This window comes from Ischnura elegans, chromosome 12 (genome assembly GCF_921293095.1).
Source record: "Ischnura elegans chromosome 12, ioIscEleg1.1, whole genome shotgun sequence".
Classification (NCBI taxonomy): Eukaryota; Metazoa; Arthropoda; class Insecta; order Odonata; family Coenagrionidae; genus Ischnura; species Ischnura elegans.
Genome location: NC_060257.1, coordinates 85,327,449 through 85,353,170, shown reverse-complemented (window position 1 = coordinate 85,353,170; position 25,722 = coordinate 85,327,449).

Genomic DNA, 25,722 nt, shown 5'->3' with positions numbered 1-25,722 from the left:
ACAACGACAACAATTTAAATGACAACGACAACAATTTAAATGACAACGACAACAATTTAAATGACAACGACAACAATTTAAATGACAACGATAAAAATTTAAATGACAACGACAACAATTTTAATGACAACTATTTTTTTTTAATGCATGGCGACCGTAAGAAATTATTATATATAGTAAACATGTCCAGATCGTAAAATAGCCAGCCATAAAATTTCAGTGATGAAAAATTATAGGATGAAAAGATTTGCAAAAATATAAACGATGTGCACCATATCGAGTGTTGATCTCACAATATGTTAGAAAAAAGCCAATGCAGTAAAGTCAACACTAGGTTACCTAAAACTAAGGCACTCGTATCCACAGCCAAAGGTCCTCGAAGTCATCGCGATTATAGGGTTTATTTGAAATCCCTCAAAATATTAATTCATCCCCATAAAGTTACCGTCGTATATCTCCTGTGGGCAGCCATGACTAAAAGATTGTTTTGATATTATGCCCCGGACGTTATAATCTTACCACTAAGAAGCCGAAATTTTGTTAAGTCTCCATCTGAAGTCGAATTTAAAATGCCTCTTAACCTCACCCCCGATGCAAAGGTTAACGAACTCTGAGCGTCGAAAGTGGGTGTACCCCCTACCGGTCAAAGTGTTCGCGGAAGCCCTCGGAGGAAGGCGATATGACCAGCGATATTTATACGGAGGCGCACATGTGTCAGCGTGCAGGAGGGAATCTTTCATTCAGCAATGAAATTTCGGATGCAATCCTTTCTTCCGCATACGAGGATCACGTTTGATTGACCGACTAAGTTATTTAGCTGTGTACATCTCCAGAATCAATACTTGAGTAATATTTCGTTTATCAAAGGTTTTCATCTGCTACTCAAGAGATGATTTGTGTACTATCATGGACATTAAAGCTGTCATGAGATGTTTGTGTATTTCAGCACATTAAAAATTTAATTGGAGGTATATCTGAAGTGTTATCATTCGCGATCATGATGACTAATCATGTGATAAAATTCGTCATACTTAGACCATTCATGCCAAGGCTCTCACCCACCACTTTATTACAAAATGACATCAACAAAAGGAACCTGCAAAAAGTTTTCTTTCGTATCTACACAAGATATTGCTATTCGGTACCTACGTATGCTATCATGTATTCACCTAAGACAGTGGCGGATACATACGGGGGGCGCGTAACCCCTCTCCCCTTTCGGGACCGTATAACATAAGGTGGCATTGTCTTGAGTGTGTATAATCAGTTGAAATGTAACCTTCTTATCTCGATTAATGATAATAATTTGTCGGTACAGGTCGATTACCAAAAGCGTATAACTTGATTATTTTGTCACAATGAAATAAAAGGTAGCTCAAGATGCCTCATGCGCCCCTCCCCTCGAGTTATTTCTGTATCCGGCCCTGTCTTAAGCTTTCGAAAGGAAACTGCAGTCACACCTCATTTATATTTCAAAACTTAGGTTGAGTGATTACAATAAAAATATATTGAAGCGTTTGTGCTTTTACTTGTAACAGCAACCGATCGCAACGTTCGCGTTAACATTAAAATCAACGTTCAATACTTTCCGTTGATGTATTTTTCTCTTCTCTTTTTCGCCTTTATTTTGCGGAAACTTACGTTGAACGCCTAACTTCGTGATTTTTCAATCAGCACAATATTTCTCAGAGTGGAAAATCTGTCACATGTGCACTGTGGATCGGTTTTACTATCCTTTTGAACTTGGTACTATTATAGAATTGCCGCGGCCATTTTGATAGTATTAAAAATCAAATTTATCAAGCAGGTTTGGCCACTGTTACTGAAACAGTCAATGTCCACATCCACCATCCACAGTCCACATAAACCGAAAATTTAGCTGAATTTCTTTAGAATATAAAATTTCTAACTGAACTTCTTTTCGTTGTACGTTATTGATATTAACACATATGATGAATGGCATTTGAATTTTGTGTAAGGTTTTATCGTACGCTATTGATACGGCACTCAATCCATAACGTGGAAGATAGACATTTTGTCAGAGGATTTAATAAATAACTTAAGGTGACCATGGGTATGTTTCGCAAAATTTCTAGTAATGTCAAACCAGTTGAAAATAGATTACTTTGGCTGGAGTATTAGAAATCAAAAATGGTCAGTTCCAACAATACCTAGTTAAAACATAGTTAAAAATTTCGGGGTAATAATAAAAACATCTAAAGTTAATAACATTATATTTGAATGCTGTCAGGGTAATTCTCCCAGAAAATTTACTTCGAAATAATAAAGCGCATGTGATGAAACGCATTTTCTTAGTAAACTTAGCTAATCTTACCATTGGCGAAGCTTAAGGAATATGCGACGGTAGCATTTCCCTTTAGCTGTACACAATGTCTATTCACGATGGCTATGCAATAATTGGCCTATAACTACACTGAAAATGTATTTCTCGGAGTCCACTAATTAGTAAGCGCAATCAATCACATGGTAGTGTAAAGGCAGTCAGGCATTAAAGCCTCCACTAATTCGAAGCAAGATAGAAATTCAAGAAACATAACTTCTCCTTGCTCTCTCGGAAACATGAACTTGATGATTAAGATGATATGATGCAACATTTTTACAATGTATTCAGTTTATGTACTAAGTCTGTCCGATTACCCAAAGCTTCGTCACTTACTCACACGGATAATTTGTACGTGAGCTAAAACCAATAAGCTAACCTGGGTTAGGAGTGCATTTCTCTCGTCTATTGGGCAAATCAAGGGTAAAAATAGCAGTGGTCGTTTAGCATAACGATGGGATTTTTGCAACCTTTTCGACGTAAATGAGAATTTCGGGTGTCAATCCGAGAAAAATGCTCTCAATACCTAATCATTATCTTTAATGGGCAAATGACGTTGGCGACAGTGGACTAATGTTATAATAGCAAGCAGGAGAAATGAGTAACTTGACTTTACCTGGCATGACTACGAACTGAAAACTCTACTGGTTTCTAAGTAAGGTAACTACTGAGGGTGGTTCACAGGAACGAAAAAAATTGCTTAACTCGATTTATGATAATCATTAGTCGGTATAGGTCGATTACCAAAAGCAGAGATCAGCATCGAAACTGAAACCTCATTATTACGAATGGAAATGGCAAATGTTTACTGGGGAAATACACATAAATAAAATTTAATTAAGGTTGAAGTCACTCACTCTCTTAGATTAACCCTCAGCGAGTACTATCGTGCCTAAGTCCCATCTAACCCCGTCCTTACATCCGTTTGACTGGGTGAGTTGTGGTCAGTAGCGGATACGAGAAAACTCATGGGGGGGGGGGGCAAAAATCCATTTTGGGAGGTTCCATCCCTAACCTACAACCACCACCGACATCATGTAATATTGCATGGTGTTCTATATATATTTATACTAGGGATGGATGGATCGAGGATTTTTTTCGGATCCAATCCTTGATTTTCGGAGCCGGATCTTTCGGACCGGATATTTTCGGATCCAAATGCATTTTCATATTTCTGCTATTAAACGAAGTAATTGTTAAAGAATTTGCCTTCATAAAAAGGAAACAAAATATCGAAAAATCTTGAATTTACAATAAAATTTTTAGAAAAATGAATTTTTAAGATTATGAAGGGTGTTAAAATTAGTTTGAACCCTCTACTGTGTACCCTGTTATTTAAAAATCCCCCCCCCCTGGTTTTGGACCCCCCCTAACGAAGACAATGATTTATGGTCTGTGAGATTTCGGAAAAAAAACAACAGAGGCACGGGCTAATGGACGGCCGAGGGTGGTTTTCCGAAATCTGCGACGCAGTTACTTTTGACGTAGTTATTATCCTACGACGCTGAGACTCCCCCGATTATTGCTCAATCTATTGGGAAGAGTCACTCTTTGTGCCAATCGTATTTTGCCTTTTTTATTCTCCACGGCTGAAATTCTGCTACGTAACTTCGGATCCAGATCCGATGTCTTCCGCGACTTTGATCCGATGTATCCGATGAAGGGCAATATCCGCGGATATTTGGATCCGAGGTATCACCATCCCTAATTTATACAGAAAAACCGAATACAATAGCGGCTTTTTTCCCATACATGAGGTAATGCGTTAAAACGTTTAATTCTTTAAGTCTAAAACGTTATGTACTATCATTTCCAATAACGTGTAGACACCCACGATCCCCACTAAACTGATGTGTCGGGTCGGTAAAAGCTTGAAAGGTTGGCACATGAGGTAACGGCATGGTTCAACCGCACGCCACCAAGAGCCGATAAGGACGGACGTGGGGGCGATCGGGATAGCGAGACTGGAGTCAAACTCCAGACGCAATAGCCCAAGCGGATGACATGCACTGATGAAACTCACGCTCATGTTTTGGCCGTCGGAATGTTTTCATTCGGGCTCCTTGGCGAGGTTGTTCCTCTCTTCAAATTCCTATTTCGACTCAACGTTTACATGCTGGGTAGATGTGGCTCCGTAGCTGAGTAGGTTTCTTTCATGCGGATTCAGTGGCGCCGACACTATGGGGCATGAGGGGGCCCGAGCCCCCTCAAAAATTCCATATTGATGTGAGGAAAAAATGAGTCAGGCTAGTCGATTTTCCCCGGAGTGTCCAGATATCGATATTCGAGTTATCAGGGTTCTAATATCGATCATATGATTCCTCTAAAATGCGTAAAAAAACGTAAAACTTACTACCAATAAAATTACCCAGGGCAAGATCCCCGGTTCGGGTCCCCCCCCCCCCCCCAATATTTTTTGTAAGTCAGCATCCGTGCGCGGATTAGTTGCGCTTAGGTTTTGGGCGGGTTCGAATCCGAAGTAAATATTATATTTACTTCATTTTGTAAAAGAATCATTCTTAACATCAGCATAATAGACTCAGTTAGCCAAATAAGCAATTAATACTGATTTTTTTCAAACGACTAATTTTTTTAAAAATAATGACTATCTACGTTAACACATTTATTTGTGAGCGGATTCATTCATCGCGAGGAAATAAGCAGAGGAAGTGGCAGAGGTTGTATCTCCGTGTCCTTTCGGCTAAATACCATCCAATCTCAGTTGAGAAAAATTCTTCCTCATATTTACTACATTTCTCACTAAATAACTAAAGATATTCGTAGTTGAAATCGTTATGAATACCCTAAGGTAAAAAAAATATTTGAAATCGATCAATAATTATAATTTTCAAATTTATAGGACTTAATTTAGAATAAATATCGCAATTTACGTGAAAGAGAGGACAAACGCATACCTGACGGTATGTGTGCGAACCGCAATTTATTTATTACAAATTACTGCAGGTTGTCTATTTTTTTGGTGGCAGCATTAGATTTAAACAAATGAATGACAAGTCTACCTATGTAATAAAAAGTATATAAACAGAAAATACAACTATATTATAAACAATACATTAATTATAATATCATGCAACTGAAATATGAAGATTGACCAAAAATACTCCAATTTCATACGCTCCATAATAAACTGCAATGTTAACAGCCAAGAATTGATGATTACTGCTTCTCAAAATTGTAGTATTAAAGGGGACGATCTCAAAAATATCTTCAGATTGGTCAATCCACTCCTTTATCCCTCTATGTAGGAAGGATTTCGACAATATTTCTGTTTTCTGCTTCTTGAACTAAATTTTGAATTTATGATCGTTCCTTCGTATGTTGTAGGGTGAGTCCAATTTTACACCTATTTTCTTCGAACCCCACTCTTTTGTAAATGCTTTTAAGACCCCACATAATATATTTTTATTTTATTGGTTCTTCTCACCTTCAGAGGTTTCCATTCCAAAAACCCTATCATAACTGTGACACTGTCCCCCTTCTATACTTCCCTACAGTATACTTAGCTGCCTTTTTTTGGACTTTTTTAAGCTTTAAAGTATCATTTTTACAATAGGGATCCCATACCGAAGTAGCATATTCTAATACAGGTCGGTCCGCCGTCATGTAGGCCATTTATTTTTTTTCTTTTGTACTCTCTTTTATATTTCTTATGTCCCAATGCAGAGTTTTTAATGATTTTCCCGCCACCTGATCAATATGCATTCCCCTACCAAGTTTGAATGTGAAATTAACCCCCAATACGTTTAAGTTGGAAATATTTCCCCCGAAAAAAATATGACCGATTATCCTTATATCTCCTTCTCGTGAATGTATTTTTTGCACTCTCTAGTGTTAACATCCATTTTGAAGGGAATTATCCATGAAGATATTTTATCCAAGTCATTTTGAGGTGTACACCGGTCTTCTCTGATTTTCATCCTTTGGTAGATTGCGCAACCATCCGCAAAAAAGTGTCTTGGAGTCAACTCCCTCATGCATGTCATTAATGTACTTATGTGAAAAACAATAGTGGACCCAATACGCTTCCTTGGGGGACCCCTGATGTTACCGCTATCTCCAAGACATATCCTTCAACTACTCTTATCCTCTGGGATCTATCTTTGAAAAATTCTCTTATCCATAGTTTCATCCTATCTATCTGTAGCCTATTTATTCTATACATAAATTAAACGTGTGGCACCGTATCAAATACGTTTTTTGTAATCAATGATTACTGCATCAATTTCACTACCTTGATCCAGGACTTCAACAATGTCTTTCGATAACCCCAATAGCTGGGTGACTTAAAAAAGCCCTTCCTGAAACCATGCTGATACAGCCTGACATTTTTATCCCAGAATTCACGCAAGTAATCAGCGATAACCTTTTCAATTAATTTCCACACTAATGACGTTAGGCTTACTGGTCTATAATTATCCACTTTAGTTTTATCATCCCCCTTGAAAATGGCTATGATGGTTGATATTTTCCGGCCGGAGGGCAAGTCCCCATTATTTGTGTTACGTAAAAAAGTATTCTGAAGTAAGGAACAATAACTTCATTCCCTAGTTTCGATGTATCCATGGACGCATTATCAGGATCCATTGATTGATTTATCTTCTGTTTTAGCGTTAGTTTAAATATTTCACAATCTGTTATACTAATATCTATAAGAGCAAGGTGGATTTTTTTCCATTCTACCCAGAAAAAATACATCAGTTAAATCACGGATTAGTTTGAATAAAAGGTTGGAAGACAAAGGTGATACTTATTCGGTAATAAATGAATTAGTATTGATAGTCGTTGGATATAGTAGAGTAAAGAGGTCATTTACCAAATTATTTCTGCTTATTTCCACTCCGTGAATGAATCTGTATAGAAATTGATAACATAGAGAGAGTTATCATTTTAATAACTAAGCCGTTTAGAAAAATTCGATATTAACTTTTCCTGAAGTCATTTGCGTAGAGTGGGTAGATGTTGAGAATAATTGTTTGAAAAAATGGATAAATTAAGATTACTTCGGACTCGAACTCTCCCAGAACTTCACCGCATCTATCGCGCACAGAATAGAACTAATCGGCTACGGCGCCTCGTGTCAGTGGTCATAAATGAGCCCAAATATGAATCTAAAGAGAGAAAAAACCTCGCCCAAGAGCCAGAAAGTATACAAACCTACGGCCCAACGCGTGCGTGGAGGGGAGTCGCCTCAGTGCATTCTATCCGCTAATGTGAAATCCGATAGGCCTCTTGCTCGTGGAGTTTGACTTCAGCTTCGGTAGCTCAGTCGCGTCCGTCCTCGTCAGCTGTTGGTGTCGTGAAGGCAAAGGATGCAGGTTGCTTCATGTGACTAACTTCCTAGTTTTCACAGACCATGCCCCATCAGTGAAGTGGGGCTCGTGCGTGTCTACATACTATTGGAAAGATGTGTGTTATAGAAGAGGACTGACGGATGGCATAGGTGGATTCAGGAGGGGGGATGGGGGCACATGCCCCCATTCCATGTGTGCTGCCCCACCCCCAATGTTTATAAAATAGACATTTTTAATAAAGTTATCATTATGTTCAATTACTTTGTGTATTTCGGAGTCTCGAGTGAAAGTTACGAATTATTAATTTAATATTTGCAAATTTTGTATCAAAATTAAGAGAATATTTTCTACAGTAATTTTTGTATTTTTTTTAAATCTTAAATATGACAAGACCTATCAGACCCTTGTGCCCCCCAGAAAAAAATCCTGGAACCAACCCTGATATGAAGCTCTGTCATCAGGCCTCAACATTTACGTGGTTCCTCCATAGATTACCAAATATGAAAATAAATAAAGATTCTCTACATATTTACATGTCATTCGATGTTTTACAATTCGCGTTCCAAACAAAAATTAGCATCGATAGAAATATGCGAAAGGGAGTAGAAGGAGTAATTCATTAATTATGTCACAAAATAACGATTTGGCACTGATAATGTAGGGATGAATGTGATAATAGTCAAAAAGAGCTTTGACCACCCTTTACAGAAACATAATGAACTCAATTACTCATTCGGTGTTAATAAGAAAAACCCATAGACTATTGCGCACTATCTAAATTGCTAAATTGAAACATAATTTGCTCTAAACTCAAATCAAATCAGCTTATATATACTTTAGGATGCCGATGCGGTTTGCGAGCTGCATATACTGTTATTTTGTGGCCAATTCGTGCCATTTGGGAAACAAAAAAGTCATTAAAGCGGCTATATGTTTCACTTGAACAATACCTTAAGCTTAATTCACCGCTGGCTATTGACTGAAATATATAATATCTATATGTCAAACAAGCAGGATCAGAGGATAGTTGCCTATGGACTAGTGGTCATCTCAGCAGACGTGTAGCTGCTAGAGGAAAAATTTCTCTAGCAGCTCCTCTACTCTCTTGAGAAAGATGGGCTACGTCCCATTGAAAATTAGAGCAAAGTCTACCCCGTAAGCTCCATACTTTATTTTTGTTTAGTTTTTTTTACTATCGAATCCACTATTTTTGTGTGCCCACCCTAGGTCAAGAAGAAGTTAGGCAAGGAGGGGCATCGTGCAAGGTGTAAAGCTTCATGAGTAATCGCTAGCATATGAGCGTTCCTGCCTTTCCCTTATTTTAAGTGAAAACAACAGCTGGTGCACTACCTAACTTACTTTGCGTGTCATGGGTGATTATGCTTCAGCTAATGGCGAAATATGGTGCTCGTTTTTCCATTGTATGGATTTATGCCTCCCCGTCCCACCGTCTGCTTTCAATTTTGAGTTTACTCTAGCGTATGCCGCGGTGAGGGCTGGTCTTTCATCTCTCGCTTCACATTATAACTGGAATTGCTCTCCAAGGAAAGAATCACCCTTGATTCCGTACAAAGCCATCATGAATAATCGCTAGCATGTACTCGTGCGGTTAACGACACACATCAGTCCTGCTCAACCGGCAGTATTTGCTTTCTTGCTTAAGGACTAACAAGGTTGTAAACTGCCGCCTTGTACCGTCCTTACAAAGAGGACATGTCTTCAGGCCTTCAGCATGACGCAGTTCTGAGTTGAGGGTGGAAAAAATTTGGGATCGGTGCGAAGCCACTCAGAAAATAGTTCAGTTGCTGGGTAACCATGTGACGATAGTGTTGGAATTCATTTCTAAGTGGTGTGCCTTTTCTGTTGTGAAGTTATTATTTCAAATTTCTAATAACATGAACGAAGTAATTTGTGCACCTAAAACAGGCAAATCGTTCGTTAAAAAATGTGAAGTGCATTGGTTCGAGTGGAGTTCGAAAACATCTGAATTTGGAAATCACTGGTTCAGCGCATTACATATTGTTAAGTATGTTGGTTGGTGCGTGTGTGTGGACAAATCTTGTGGTGATTGTGAAGTTTTTTGTGTCACCATGAGAGTTACAGAAGTGGAGTAATGATACTGGGGTGTTAGGATTTGGCTTCATTCTCCTGGAGTGTCAAATAGCTCCAGATTCAAGGAAATAGGCAAGTAACTATAATTTTCACCTTTTAAAACTACTCGTGATTATTTTATTTTTCTATGCAGTTGATTGGGAGAAAACAATTATATTGGCTTCATTAACCTCACTGGGTGTATTTAGAATTCTTATCCTTCACGGTGTAGCATATTAAGTACATCTCAGACAAAAAAAATCACCTGATATCGGCGCAAAAAAGGTAGAACACTGACTTTTAATAATTTGTATGAAATTATGCCTAAGCTCTAGAGGGTTGCGTCATCTATCGTTTCACTGATTGTGAATTTGACTACGACAATAAATAATTAAATATTGTTTAAACGTAAACCTTTGGATTCTATGGTTGAAAGAGTGGAGAAGAACACGAGAAAAACTCTGAGAACGGAAAAACGGTCGTATTCTTCTTCTGATTACGGGCAAAATATTTAGTTGGTACATTTAATTGTGTTTATTCATAGAGAGAACGACATCTCCGCATTACAAATAGCTTTTAAAAATTATATTTTACCCAATATTTGATTTTTTAAATGGCAGAAAGTTAGATATCAATTTCCGAGGTGTAGAAAAGTACTTGAATATTGAAGTTACGTATGTTATATGAATAAAATATTTCTACACTTTTTATGTATCGAAAGGTGTATATTATTCCTCATACTAAAATTAAACCACAAAACAAAAATCGCCCGGCGGCAGAGCATATTACCAAAGTAGAAGCCGAAATTTTTGTCCAGAATAGATGTCAAATTGGCAATGCCGCTAAACCACGCCTACGAATCGGAGAACAAAAACCCCTTTGAGTTTTGAGGGATGGCGTATTCTTATGTGAAGTTGGAAATGAGTATGTAGTTCATCGGGAAATGGAATTTGGCAACAAAGTGAGTGTTATGAAGGGATGTACAAGAGTCGTGGCCTCCTATCAAGCGTGAATTCCTCACGGAGTTGTGCTACGAAGTCGCCTGAAATCCTCGTTTCATCTGCAGAAAGCATTTACGTGAATCACCCCTTAAAAAAAATAAGTTAGATGGCCAAAATCCCTTCCTCGATGAGCAACATACTCCATTTAGACCGCACCCAAGAAAACACCCTGCTCCCAACTCAGTGGGTTTGTTGTTCTCCGATGCGGAGGCGTGGTTCAGCGGCCTCACAATTGTAGAGGGCATTGTTGGTACGCAATAACTTAAAATTCCGTAGCTTTGCTTTGTATAGTCTTAAGCTGTTATAAGCCAAAATTTTTCTTGAAATAATATGATATTAAGCAAGATGGCTATCCATACCTAGTGAAAAGAAGCATAATGTTCTGAATACAATTTTGGAAGTTGTGTGCAGTTTGTTCCATGCTTAGATGAATAAGCCATTGATTGATCTGATCTTTAATTCGTCTATTCTGAAGAAAGTTTTGCTTTCTGATCGATATTTGCGTGCGAGACTGAGCGAACGAATGAATACGAAAATAACGAAATATTCTGAGTGATGTGACTTTGAGATTTATACCGAATAACCATTGACACTCGACTTATATTGGGGCCGAAGTGGTTACGTCACCGTCATTCTATCAATCCTTATTCCGGCGATCATATGTGCAGCCATTTTTCTATAAAATTTTTATGAAACGTTCACAAATTCAAAGAGACTATCATTAAAATTCCGAATCTTAGCTTTAGCTTAGTCATGAGTTGATATAAGGAAATTTCCATTTGAATTTATCGGGTAGCAGGTAAGATATGGTTGTGTCCAAGGTGATAAAGAAACGCCTTGGGTTGTATCTACCTAAAGAAAATAATCTTAATGATCTTAAGTCCTTTAAATTGAATTTCAGGATTAATGCGTAGTTTATTGTGTGATTTAGAAAATAAGTCCATATATTACACATAAATACTCAAAAGTACAAGTACATAAATTGATAGTTTCGGTCCATAATAAGTCAAATGATTATTTTTTGTGAGAAAAGACTTGAGCATTGCAGTAAAGTAAGTTACTAATAGGGACGTCGAAAATACGGATTCACATCACGGCCGCTACTATTAATTAATTGGATTCACATTTGACGAAAAGCAAGTCGAATGCAAGGCCTGATTGCTCTGCAAGGATGTTCGTATAGAGTTATTCTATTCCCCGTCGATATATCTACTGAGCTATTCAGCGGTAACCACTTATTTTAGAATAATCACCAAACACAGAAATGTTGCCAAAAATATCACTTACGATGGGTGTAGCGAGCCGCCAGCGAGACATTGTGGGCTATCAAGATAATAATTAAAAGTTATGTGACAGGGGGTGAGTAAATGACAATCAATTTCTCCACTCACGCATTCAGGATTATTCCATTGAATTCCTGCTCCACCGGCGTGCTCGTACCATATTTTCTTCTGGCACCAAATTTCTTCTCACTTCATGCTCAAATCTGAGACAGCATTCATAGGACTTGCACATTAGCTTTCACGTAATCATGATCCCTTTCGTGTGCATCTGCTCCTCAAGCACGTCCGTACCAAATTTTCCCGTCACTCCGTACCTTCATTATCTGCAAGCAGTAAAACAGAACCAATGCAGTTACTTTAGGATATTTGCCCAGAAAAACCGTAACAAAGGAGTATGCTGCAAAAATGCGAATAAGATACAGGAAATAAAAGATAGAAAGAAAAAATGAGAAAGACAGAGAGATTAAAAAAATATACTACAACGGTTTTTTTCTGAGAATCCACCGGAGAATGAAATAATATAAATAATTAAAATAATTTGAAATAATATCAGTTTCACCAGTATCACTCCCTCAGGAGCTGTTGAGTGGATAGCTAACTCATGCAATTGAATAATAAATTGCAAAAATCAACTATATTTGTCGTGTTATTATAACAATTTGCCGACAACCGGTGCATTAAGAAATGGAATGCAGATTATGATAGCAATAAGGGCCCACAAAATAACAATAATTTACTCACTCACTAAATCACGGTCAATCACGTACATTTCATCCCAGCAAGCCGCTGTTTACAACAGGTTATTATCCTACTCGAACCTCACATGCACAAATTTTTTCACTGCTTTCAAATTTCTCAAGCGTGCCTTGCGTGCACGCCGATGTCGATGAAGTCAAGGACGGTGGTCCGTTGGTGTAGACACTGCAACACTCACAGTGTGGAAGTAGTCTTCGAAATAATAATAATAATAATATCGTTTATTTTCGTAGGCACTGGGGCCCATAAGAAAATATAAGTACATCTTTCTACATTTCACATTGAGATAGATAAATAAAATAAAAAGTAAATAAATATATATACATATACAGTCAAATTTGAACAGTGCATATCGCCTAGTACATGAAAGAAACAATACAATATTTTCGACAAAAAAAAATAATAAATAATCGCACTTCGATATAACACACTAATTACAAAATTAAAGGTGACAAACAAAAGAAATATGAACAAGAGATATGAACATAAGAAAGTGAATATAAACAAGAAATATGAGCATAAGAAAGTGAATATAAACAAGAAATATGAACATAAGAAAGTGAATATAAACAAGAAATATGAACATAAGAAAGTGAATATAAACAAAAGAAATTTAACTTGGGGATAAGGAGGCATTCTTCAGAAACCCATATGTGCTGTGTTTGAACCTATTGACATTTGTACTGCTTCTTATTTGGGCTGGGAGAGAGTTCCATATTTGTGAGGCGGTTACTATGAATGATTTGTTCATATGTAGCGTGTAATGTTTTGGAATATGGAGGTCAATGTTATGATTTCGGGTAGGTATATCATGAACCTCAGATTTTCTAATGAATTTCTCATACAAGTATGGCGGATAACCGGTCGTTAAGATACTGAAGGCTAGAGTTATTATGTGAAGGGTGCGACGCTCTTTATACTTAAGCCAGTTGAGGTGATTGTAATAATTACTGATATGGTCCCATTTTTTTAAATCGTAAATAAACCTTACAGCTGAATTCATGGCCAATTGGAGTTTATTATTGTTTGCGTCGTCTTGGTTAGTGAATAAGGCTGCGCAATAATCCAAGTGAGGGAAGACTAGTGTTTTAACTAATGAAATTCGTATGTCGGGTGTAAGTATTTCTCTGGCTCTGACAAGTTGATGTAGTGATCCCAAAATTTTACGCCTCGCATAGTTTGTTTGAGGCTTCCAACTAAGGGTTCGATCGAATATGACTCCAAGGTTTTTTACTGTTTCCTCATAAGGTATATTGTGGCTACCGAGTCTTATTTTTGGTAGATTTTCATGGTCTAATTGGGAAAAGAAATAATTGCTCCCTATAATTATTGCTGTTGTTTTCTTGTCATTGAGAACCAAATGATTAGCCTGCGCCCAACTGTTAATTCTCTCGATGTCCTCATTGATAAGTGCGATTGAATTAATAATATTGGACGGCGATGAATGACGATAAATTTGAAAATCGTCGGCGTAAAGGTGGTAGTCACAATGCATGAGGACATCAGGGAGGTCGTTTATAAAGAGAGAAAAAAGAAGTGGGCTAAGAACTGAGCCTTGTACCATCCCCACGGGATTAGGGATCCAGTTTGACTGTAGGTTACTACTGACCACCACTGCTTGAGTGCGACCGCTGAGGTAAGATCTAAACCAGTCAACAGCACTCTTTGAGAAATTTAGGGTACTCAGCTTGCGGAGGAGCAATTCATGGCAAACGGAGTCGAAAGCCTTGGTGAAATCGAATAATACTAAGATCGTCACCTGGCGTTTGTCCATTGCCTCACGAATGTCCTCGGTAATTTTTAAGAGTGCAGTTTGAGTGCTATGTCGACCACGGAAGCCAGACTGCAAGGCGTTTAGTAAGTTAGCAGTGGATGTATATGAGCTTAATTGCTGAAATACAATCCGCTCAAATATCTTGGCAAAAGCACATAAAATTCCTATCGGTCTGAAGTCATCAGGTGTAGAGGGCTGGGGGCATTTAGCAATTGGGTGTATAAGGGAGTGCTTCCAGGTCGCAGGATAGTGTGCCGTTTGAAGTGAGGCATCTATTATATTTAGGAGCGAGGGCAAAATGACAGGTAGAGCCTTCTTAATGCAAGAAATGGGAATTTTATCATGTCCTTTGGCATTGGAGGTGATTTTTTTGCACGCGCTAAAAACTGAGGACGATGAGACATGTGAGAAGAAGAACTGATTATGATTCGCTGGAGGTGGGATATGAGGTTCGAGAGAGATTTGCGGTTCACTTTTGACAAAGTGATTATTGAGAACATCTGGATGGATATTTAAGATATTGCTATTGGTTTTAGGAGGTAAAATTCCAAGATTACGAATGGATTTCCACATAGATTTAGGATCACCCTTTTTTCCTAGAGTGCATTTGAAATAATTTTTTTTTGCATTGCGTATCATACTCTTCACTTGGTTACGTATGGTTTTATATCTAGTGAGAGTAGCCGGAACTTTATATCGCCGGAACATTGCTCGAGTAATATTTCTTTCCTTTATCTTCAGTTTAATTTCTGGTGTGAGCCATGGTGTCGGGGGATGGGTGACACGTACACTTCGGATTGGAGCATGCGAGTCCAATGTGTTGAGTAGGAGGGAGTTTAACTCGTTAACTTTGTCGTCCACAGAAATCAGTCTACTGATGGAAGACCAGTTAATCTGGCATAGATCGGTGATGAACTTTTCCTCGTCAAAATTTTTGAATTCTCTGAAGGTTACAATTTTTGGCGTAAATGATGGAATTAACATTTTGTAGGTAACAAAGACTTGGTCGTGGCATGAGAGTGGCGGATCCGGTGTTTGACCAGACACCGGATCCGCCACTTGAGAATGAGTCATGGTCTTCTGACGGTCACAAGACTAGAAATTCCGCCAAAGTTAGGGAGTGGCGAGTATCAATAATGGAACTGAGCGACGCATGATTGAATAGAGCACTGAAACCGTTGGAGAGTCAAAAGGGCCCAAGCATTGAAACTATCGAACTTATTACGCAACGCAAGGTAAGGATACGAGTTATTTGGAAAACTAAATTATTATAAATAAATTTATATAAAATATTACATTTTAAAATTAATTTAAATGATATCCTATTTATTTATTTTTTAACTGAAAGTATATTTTAATATCTATACGAAAATACATCGGCCATATGTTCGTGACGTCAAAGTTGTTATCCAATCACGTGCCTGCTCAACCTCGGAATCTTCGGGAGCCTCGACCCGACTCAGTTTGGTGATAGTTGTCGTCGATTAAAGAGGTAAGTACGCTAGCCATGTTTAAGTTACCGGTTCCCTGTTTAATATTTACGCCATTACGTTTTTACTTTAATGTTTAAGATATCAGTGAATTTGGTGTGATTAATGCCGATAATTATACGCGAGATGATTGCTTTATTAAGATTTATTGCGCTTAAAAACATTTATGACCCTCAAAATGTCAGGGATGTGTTTTCGTGATATCTTCGTCAGTGATGTGTATGCATTCATTGCTCCAGCCAAAGATTCGAGGATAGTGGGGATATTTTCCCAATCCGTGCCTCATTGTTATCGCTAATTTACTTACACGGTCCGATTGCTATTGTGATACGGGATACGTCCAAATTATTATTCATTGAGTACGATGCCTAGTTATCTAGTTTCAGTGATGTTGTATGTATGTCTTACTTATGAGACAATGGGAAATTTAGTCACTAAAGTGTACACTGTTTATTTTTATTTGATTTGAGTAATTGCGACATCGTCGACCAAGTGCTTGAAGGTCATCCGCACGTGCTTCTCCAGTGATTTCTTGAGGGTTTTGTGAACAGCAATAATATAATGATATAGTTTCAGTAATGTTGTCTCCATTTCTTACGTGTCAGATGATGGAAAATTGTTCATTGCAGTGATTTTGTGGCCATATTGTGACAATTTAGTCCCTTAAGTGTACCCTGTTCATTTTGATCTGTTTTGAGTGTTTTTTTTGTGTCGTTGACGAAGTGCTTGAAGGTCATCCGCGCGTGCTTTTCCAGTGATTTTTTAAGGATTTTGTGAACAGCAATAATATAATGATTTGTCTCCCATCGCTGGCTAGAGGTGATTGTAATCGAGTTCTCACGTCGTCTTGCCGCAAGAAAATTGTAAAAGAATTTTTGGGACTTAGTCATCAAGTTAGTTGAATATTTGTAAGGCTTTGAATTTCACAGCAGATCGGCTAACCTTGCAGTTATCAGGGGCATGATATTATTCGGAGATCCTTCAAGATATATTCCTTAATATTTCGTTTTCGGAGTTGAAATAGACGCCTCTCCTTGTTGAAGTCGGCAAGTGGTTGTAATTGCTTAACTTTATCGCAAATATTCAGGAATTTCCTCGGAATTTAACCAGACAATACCTCAGTTATTTTCTTCAATTTACTCTTCGCGGCCGTTAACTTACATGGACTTAGCAATAATAAAGGAAGAATTATCGAATAAATTAGTGTATTAACAATCATTATTCACCAACTTCGTTTCTTACCTGAAATTTTCCGTCATCGTAATAGTCGGATGGTAACGCGATAATATTTTAGTTTTTAAATTTTATTCATTTCGTACAATCGATTCGTGCATGATAACAGCATTATGTTAATGTGTGTCTCTCTTTGATTATTTTCAGTGTTTCGAGTCCATGTGAAAGTTGTGGTGTTTCTGTTATGCGAGTGACACTTCTCGGAATTGTTGTGCATTGTGATCCTGAGGAATTAACGGTAAGCTAATTTCAATTTTCGATATTACACAACATTTTATTATGTTATATGCCAAATTGTTGCCATTTCTAATCTGTAGCCTTTACTTGAATTAGAAGATTTTTTCACGGAGTTATATACTTAACTCTGGGAACAAACCGTTTTTATATTTGGCTTGGTCCGCCTTGAATGGAGTTTTAAAAATTTTAAAATCTATGGTAAATACCGGACATCATTCGTTGAAATTTCTGCGTTTAGGTTTTTTGATGCAATTTTTAAGATATTGGCGACGGATTTTCCTTTGCATAGTTAACTTGTTTCAAAAGTGGCTCCCATAGTTTAACTGCACTTGTGTATTCGTTATGAATATCAACGTCCTCTGAATACGCTTGACGAGTGATCGTCTGTGTATATTCGCACTTGGTAAATCAGTAGATTGTTTCCTTTAAAACATTAAGAAGTTATTCCCCGATGCTACTTATTATTGTTTCCACGGCTTTAGACAACATTTCAACACCATATAAAATAATTTTGTCTTGTAGAAACTGACGGAAAATCTATTGATATGAGATCAGTTCCTAGCAACGTGAACAGCTTTTGATATTTCCAAGGGTTGGTATTTACGGTTTTGTTGAACTGAATGCAATTTCTCCTCACGTAATCATTCAATTCTATCGAATGCATTTTGATATTAAGTCAGTTGCGAATGCCATATCTTTAAAAAATCCTTGCATAGGTATTTCCGTGTAACAGCTGAATAACATATCCGGCTGTTTTTTTAAGGTTGTAGTCACTTCATAGTACGTTTACAGTACCTATTATCACATTATTGCTTTCCAAAGATAGTCAAAATGGAATTCTTGTGTCACATACTTCCAGATTTGGAATTTTTAATAAGCTTTTCCTCTTCAATTATAAAATTAAACTTAATGTTCTGAAAAATTTGGTTGAAAATACGATCAAATTATTGTAACTTGCTTGCTCACACGTTTGCTTCCTGAATATTGCGGAAGATAGAAACTGGCCATCAGAATTATTGAGGTTGTTATTTAGTCTTTTCAAAAGCTTTAGCAGTTCGAAAGACGGGTTTGTTTAGGTCCTTCTTGTTACTGAAGTTGTCATCGTTGGTGCAGTCGAATGCTCTTCCGCCGGTATCCTTTGAGCAGGGGCGCCTTATGTATTCCTGTGGCATTCTATCCGCTAAACCCTAACGGGGGAAGGGAATGGGAGTAGGAGGGGGAGGTTACACGTTTACTCCAAGGCCAAGAAGGGCGTGCTTTCTAGAGAAATCCCGTCCACCTCTACTGTTCATACAGAAATGGAAGAATATTACATATTCTCAATATATTTCTGTACATGTTGCAGAATTTATTTTCTGATGATGTTTTACATGTAATCGTTAAGGCTTGACTCGGTGGAAATGGAATATATATCCATGATAAATATAAACTACAGATAGTAACTTTAACACTATTATTTAAAAATCTAATTCTAAATTGTCTAGATGGTGATTTACAGCACAGATTGACGTACTTAGGAATCACTTTTAACTTAAACACTGGTTATTAAAATACGCGTTGGAGGTTGGCTACAAGAAATTCGATAGAGAGTTTAAAATATGACCCAGCCTTAGCTGCCTTACTAGTATTACGTAGTGATTAGGCATTGGAGTTTATTAGTAATTACCATTAGTGGTTTATTTTCATATTGGATATTTTGTTTCTCGTTGCTGCAGCCATAATTTACAACAGTATTCAATTTTAACATTTTCTTTCTACACATTCAGTTTAACATTTCATTTTTAAAGGTGCATACCATTCTCATCGCCTATTAGTTATTTTTATGAAATTCTCGATCATCATTTGTCTTTTGCCAAGAATTTCACCATTTTTAATATTCTTTATGAAGTTGCGTTGTAGGAGTAAGTAACCGATTAGTGCTGCTTTCTTATTTTCATTTTTTCCGATAGTTATTTTTCCTACTGGGCTTCCCTCGATAATTTCTCAATTAAATTTCTGTCAGTCTACCCAAATCTCGTAACCCTCCTCCTTCGAGGAAACCAACAAAGTACGATTAACGCTGAACTTTATGAAGAGACTTTACTTCAATTGAAAGGTTTTCTTGGCTAACGATGTCCTTCCATTGGCCTCAGTGTTAAAGATGATATAATTCTCTAGTATGTTATTGGGTTTACATAGACGTCATCACGTCATATCGAGATAGATTTCATTGTTCCATTTCCTTGGGATAATTTTTAAAATCTTCCTCTTTTTCCCCACTCTTCTTACCTCTTTCTAATTTCTTACTCGAGCGAACCACTTTCTCTTTATCACTCCTCGGTAGCACCACATTTCCTAACTCTACCACTATAGACACGTTTTTTGACGGCCCTGAAAAAAAATGTCCTAATCCAAAACCTCATTCCTTTCTTACCAAGATTTGATTGCCATACCAAACATATCCCTTTAAATTTCCGCATTTGCCGTTGCCTACTTTCTCGTTTCGGAATGTGAAAAACTCAAATCTATTTATGTACCATGAGGAACTGTCCTCTTACGGTTGGAATTAATTGTTTAACGCAATTTATAATGATGTTAAATTACATTTTTAAAATTCTAATATTAAAGCAAATAATTACGGTTGCTCTTCTTTGGGCTTCTACTATAAATCATCGTAAATCCCCAAAGTTCGGCCCGTTTTTTATGTAGGTGTTATCAGATAGAAATCGATTTTACCGGAATTTCCTGTGAGCGGTGGAACCTACGGCATTTTAGTCATTATGGGAGGGCTGAAACTTAGTTAAGGCAAAGTTTTTGGGGCTAAGCCGCTTCTAGTACCTACTCACAAATTGTCTTCAGCGCAAGTGACGCAACTTAAACCTGGCGCGAACTAAGGAACCTTCGGTCTCATCCGACCTAGTGTCAATGGCCTTCCGTTACATATCTTTGTTGAAAAACTTAATGAGTAGATGGAAGATTAAAGAATTAAATTTTGTTAGGTTCACTAATACATTTGTGGAAACAAGATCTTGGATTCATAATACAGTTACATCGTCAGGTTAACCATGTTATGAAAACCTGATCGTTTTTTATCGAATATATCAGGGAACCGAACAACGTTTTTTTTTCTTTTTCCATAATAGAAATGTTTCACACAGTTATGCAAGAAGTTATCAGTTATAAACTTAATCAGTACTTCATTTTTGCTCCCATAATCCAAATGAAAAAGGAATGTCTACCTCTTTTGATATAATATTGTAGTTTCGTTAATCAAATAAAACGAAAGGCATTGATTGCGATTCGTTACCCATCATTAGTGTATTCATAATATACAAATAATTTGGTCTTAGAAATATCAGTTTAGACGAATGGGAATGGTCAATTTTAACCCATTCGAAAAAGGCCAGATTGGCGCCCTTGCGATGCCACACTACGTGACGTCATAGAGAACAATTTTCTACACGAGAGGATAGGAGTTTTACATCGTCTGAGGTTACCAATGCATGCATGAGGCACAGAGGTCAGGGTAACATCTCTTAATAATAACCTATTAAAACTGGCTATGGTCGGAAAGTTTTCCTCGTTTGATAAGGTATTAATAATCCTTATTTAATCCAAGCGCTACCAGATAGCATATTACTCTGCTACCTGCTAGCATCCTGCGTCGTATCAGCGCTCAGAGCCTCGTCCCAAGGTCACCTCACATACGGCAGCGGGAGCCAGAACGACGTCACACGGGAGTTTTCCCGGCATTTATACTTACCCGTCGCGTTTTCGCGCGCTTCAAAGTTTTCAATTCTCATTTAATCGCGAAAAATAGATATCGTCATTTTTAAATCTAAAAGTTTGAAATACGTACTCCGGGAGTTATGATCTTTCGATTTAGGCAATAAAATAAAAGGAAACCACCCTATTTTCGTGCCTTTCAATAATTAAGGTTTCTATTTTCATTATATCACTCTTTAAATGCTATCCAAAAAATATGTCCCGTTCCAATGGGGTAGCCAAGAATTTCGTTCGGGGGTGGGTCCATAACCAGGGGGGAAATAAAAAAAGGACACAATGTAGGGGTCATAAATTAATTTTAACACTTTCCATAATCGCAAAAAACTTTATTTGTCAAAGAAATCCCTCTTAAATTCATGACTTTTCAATATTCTGTTTTCTTTTATGGTGGAGAGTAAAAAGAGGGTTTTTATCTTACGGGGGGAAGGGAGGGGGTCCGGATCCCCGGACTCCCCCATCGCTCCGCCACTGTCCCGTTCCATAACCCACTCATCCGGGGTCAATGGAATGTCAAATTTCTTCATTCGTAAATTCTTCGAAAAATTGAAAAATCATAACTGCTTGAAATATTCAGCTATTCTATTTCCAACTCATTTTTTCTTATAATATGGAAAACGGACTCGTGAGACCCGTCAACAAAGTCCGAAACCCCTCCTCCCCGGCTGATTTCTGCCCTATGTCGATTCTATGTGCCTCACATTAAGCCTTTGAGAACATTTTTCATCCCCAAGTGACTGATAATCTTTCTGATTACTTCTCCCAAGGTGGCACATTCGTTTAGTTTTCGTGAAGGCTTCAGTGCCTCGGGCGAAAGGGTGTTGCTTATTTTTTTATATTTTTTTCTCGAATTTTTCTTTTCCTACCTCTTAAAATATGCTATGGGGTGCAGAATGGATATTATAAAAATTTCGGCTCGATTGTTTATCATTTAGAGGATGTACAAAGAGCATAAATGCTATATCATTTAATTTTCCCGAATAACACCAATTTCAGTGGTAACGCACAATTTTACGGCCCATTAGAATTCGCTCCATTCTTACGCCCGCTCAATAGTTTTCTAGGAATACATTACTTTTCCGTGAGCTGCAGTCGCGCGTCACACCCCTGATGGCGAGCTGGTCATTCGCAGGCCGCATTCACGGTCAACGACCGTTATTACCTTAGACCCTCGCGCCTTCCCTATCGAAAGTAGGCAAAAGAAGGTAGGAGTCGAATGCTATGTTTACGTTTTTCTAACCGTGTTTGCTGTTGTTTATCCTTTAATATAACTGCTGCACTGTTCTTCGAACCCAATATATGATAAAAAGAGACATTTTCTGGTTGAAAATACCAAAAAATATGATAGACTGAGAACCTTAGATATGAAAACAGTTTACCTCTATTATAATACCTCTATTTACGCTTTTCGAATCAATTGAAAATGCTTTAATAATCACTTTTCTCCACTCCTCAACGCAGTCATTAACAATCTCAGCAGTGGCCCTCCCACTGGCAGCTTCGTTGAGTTTTGGAATCGGCAATGTTGTTTTTCTTTCATCTATCGGCCATGAGATTAATAGAACCATTAAATGACGCAATATGCAAAATAATATTTAAATTACTTGACTCATCGAATGAGTATATATTTCCTTTAGTGGCCACCAACCCCTGTTACTTTAACATAGTAGCAACAAAAACCTTTGCCGCTCCTCTCGCGCTAATGCCGAACGCAACAAAGGTTAGTGCCATTTGTGGTGTAATGAGGATTTTCCTGCCAATCAGTATATCTTTTACTTGACGACTCCGTTGGTGTATCATCAATAGAATCCTGAATCTATGATGTGGGTGATTAGTTTTGTTGGGGCTAGCGGAAACTTAAAACTTGTAATTGTATAGAAGAGTTTCGGAAAGATAAAAATTTTGAAAACTCTCACTATAAGTTCTCCAGCTTACTATATACTCTACTGCCATTTTATTATTCTGCATTAATTTTTGCAACTTATTGTGAATGATGAATGTTGTGGACGAAGTAGTTTTCCCTAGGTTGAGTTACAAAGTTCATGAAGTTGACAAAACGGCTAATTTCATGGTGCGCGGAGTCATTTATTGGACTCGTGTGTCTGTATTTTTGAATTTTTAATAGAACAAAAAATAATTATGAATTGAGAATAAAATTTACTTTAAAATCACGTATTATTTATTATTATTGCTTGCACTGAAGTCTAGATATATGTGCAAAGTACAGCGGCACATCATTTTGACGCCGACAGTAAATGTTAAACATTCTAGTTGAAATTTTCAGGATATCCATTCTGCACCCCATAGCTTATTTTATGAGGTAGAAATCAAAAATCCGAGAAAAAATAAGCAACACCGTATTAGGGTGGTCCGGTTAGGTCGGCTAGTCGGCAATCGCCGAGGGCCCCCACTTCGCTCGCAATTATCGTGAAACGTATTTGGAAAGTGTTATAAGAATGACTCAGATTACTTGAACGAAAGGTTTTTTTGCCGTTGTAAAATTCTACGTTTTCATTGATTGCTTTATTTAAAACATAGTCTGTGTCATACGATAATATTTAAAAAATAACAAAGGTGTCAGAAGAAAAATAAGAAATTGATGCTTTTTTAAATGGGTTTTTCGAAAAGGTTATTTTAGAAGTCTTTTTTATATTTCTGTGCACTTTCAAGGAAGAAGTTAAATGAATAGATAATAGAATCATGATACATTATTAAACTTTATGAGCTGTGAGCGTAGCATTTTTACTTAAGAAATTTCTGTTTTTTATTAACTTTTGTCTAGTTTTTAAGAACTAGGATAGCGTAAAATCCATTTCCGGGCTTTTAATTTCCTAATATTTTCCGGGGGAGGACCCTCGAATCTCCGGGTAAGGAGTGGCCCATCATGAGCCCTTAATAACCCCAAAGCGCCCCTGATCTGTACGCAATCCGCATAGCCTAAAGATACTCATGATATCCGATGTGCAATGGATCGTAGGATGGTAACCATTATGGTCCTCTTCGATTTGAACGAAGAATTTGACCGTGACACCCATTCACTCCTGCAAAAATTGAGTAACCCAAACTTTTCCTGTTCTGTTTTAAATTGCTTCCACTAATATCTTGGAAATCGAACTCAGGGAGTACGAGGAGCCAACAGCAACAGATCGACTTGGTGTACTACATTTATCTCACTTCAATTTCCTCTATACTAGCATGGTGGTGAGGCGGATCGGGCACCTATCTTATTTACTTGCCTGGAATGGCGAGGTGTACCCGACTTCCAAAAACAATACGCTAGAGTAATAATTCGAAATAAAATTTGTATCCGTCTAATAATGCAAGTGGACCTCATGATGCAAGATTATCACAACAAACCCGAACAAAACGTGAAACAATTGCTTATGCGGAAAATAAAAAAGTAAAAAAATGCAATACGCGGAGGTATTTTATATTTTTCAATAGCTTCCCAGATAGATATTAGGAAAATATGTGCCAAATGCAAATATCCTACATCACTCATCGTCTGAGGTTAGCTTTCTGGGATATATTTTTCGTGGTAAAAATGTTTTTACCATAGAAGTGGCTTTAGTATGTTAGTCATAGTATTGAAAGCGAGAGGTAGGCCTCGATGTAGAGAAGTGAGGTGGTCAGTGAAGGAGGAAGGCTGAGACGGTGGTCACATACAACTAGAACGACATTGCATTCGACGGATATCATTCGAAATAAGGATTGACAGGCCATGCGTGACTTGATGCACCAGCATGGCTATTCTGCTGAACGGGGCCGTACGTATGGCCGGCCGTAAGTTTCTTATAGCCTGACCCAAAATTACGGCCTATACCGATTCCAGTCTTGAGGGGCCGTATCGTATGACCCGGCCAAAAGTCTTAACGCCCTCTCTGTAGGAGAGTATGAGAATTATAATTGGTACTATAAATTGGGTTCACTTTATTTAACACTAGTCATTTTTTGAGAAGAAAGTTTGTTCCTAAATGGATAAAATATTAATTCTATGTTCCTTAATCGAAATCAACTCTTATTAAAGGAGAAATTTGGATTTTGTTTAAACACTGATCTGGCGGCAAAGGATGGAGATCTTTAAAAAAGTGAAGAACGCGTAATCACGGACGAGAAGAAGCAGCAGAAATTTGTACACGATTTGTACCGTACAGTATTATAATATTCGGGAATTGTACATGTAATGGATAGAGATAGAACATGACATCGTATTGTAGTTCTAACCTCCTTCCTCTCCTTCCAATGGTATAACTATTGTCTCATGGCTGCAATAATTTGCCCCCAAAAGCCTTAGAAATCCAGCCAATGCACGTAATCTGATGATAATTGAAAATTTAAGTTTCATTAATTATATTTTCAGAGGCTTATGTCTAGGCAGCTGTTTAAAATTAAAACATCAATATGAGACTATAATTTTTTCCTTGATTTGTGGACGGCATTTG